Source organism: Chrysochloris asiatica, unplaced genomic scaffold (genome assembly GCF_000296735.1).
Source record: "Chrysochloris asiatica unplaced genomic scaffold, ChrAsi1.0 scaffold06564, whole genome shotgun sequence".
Classification (NCBI taxonomy): domain Eukaryota; kingdom Metazoa; phylum Chordata; class Mammalia; order Afrosoricida; family Chrysochloridae; genus Chrysochloris; species Chrysochloris asiatica.
In genome coordinates this window covers 1-1225 of record NW_006415082.1, presented here as the reverse complement: position 1 = coordinate 1225, position 1225 = coordinate 1, and the positions used below count along the sequence as shown (strand labels likewise).

Below are 1225 nucleotides of genomic sequence, written 5' to 3'. Positions count from 1 at the left end.
TTTTTTTTTTTTTTTTGAGAAGCAGTGTGTTTATTTCCACAAATGAATCCGGGGAAAAGATAAGCTGGAGACTGAAGTCCATGATCATGAGAAGACAGGATTCTCTGATTCTCTGGGAGGGTTTCCTGATATGGCTAACCATCGAGTCCTATCTGGACACCACTTGGAGTCTGCTTAGGGGTGGAAACTCTTAGAAGCCCCTGGGGCCATATCACTTTGAGGGGCATCTTTTGTTGTAGATGAGGAAGTCTGAAATGTCGTGCCACACTTTGCTGTTATAATACAGGTAGGTCATGGATGATTGTAGTGAGGGCTGCTGTATATGCTGGTGGTACTCAAAGAGCTATAGCACCAGCCCCCACACTATGGCGGTGATCATCGGGAATGGGTCCCACCTTGGCTCCTGTATGTAGCTCTTCTCCACACCCAGGAGGCACAGGGCAAACAGGACATGTGAGGTGATACACATGTTGATCTGGCTGTTGATGTTGTTGTTTTCTCCAAACACCAGCAAACCCCCAGTGAAGGCAGCCAAGAAAGAGTGTGTCTGGTACGTCTCAACCTGCACTAGGGATTACAGGGCACAGAGCCCCTTATAGATGAACACGAAGCAGGTCATGTTCTAGGAGCGTGTGTATACGCAGCCTGCAGGATGATCCAATGCTTATCCAGAAAGCTGCCACTCTGGAAGAGAAAAGTCATGACCATTGCATGGGGGCCTCTGATTTTGGCTCCATAGACGATCCCATTCCGGAAGCTCTTGAGCATGGCCAGCACAGCATGGTAGCGGCACTTGTGCAGCAATGTGTTGAAAGCCAGGAGCAGTGCCTACAGCTGCAGTAGGACGGCCATGGCACGGACATGCATCATTTGACTTTTAATCTGTTTTTGTCCCTGTGTGTGAGATGTGTCTCTTGCAGACAGCATAATGAAGGATCTTGTCTTCTTATCCATTCTGCCACCTCCGTCTCTTAACTGGTGCATTTAATCCGTTTACATTCAGTGTAATTCAGTGTAATTAACGATGTTGTTGTTGTTGTTAAGTGCCGTCGAGTCGGTTCCGACCCATAGCGATAGGTATTATTTATCTTGATTGCTTATCTTGATTGTACCAGGATTGATAGGATTAGGAGAGAACATCTTGATTGTAACTTGATTATATCAGGATTGTATCAAGATTGACATTGAAATTTAAAGAGACGGTATAGACATAAAACCAAACGGC

The 1225-nt window shown here is 45.9% G+C and overlaps 1 pseudogene; it reads right to left on the bottom strand.

The window, feature by feature from the left end:
• Positions 1–211: 211 nt before the first annotated feature.
• On the bottom strand, positions 212–852 carry LOC102812402 (annotated as a pseudogene).
• Between the last annotated feature and the right edge of the window lie 373 nt (positions 853–1225).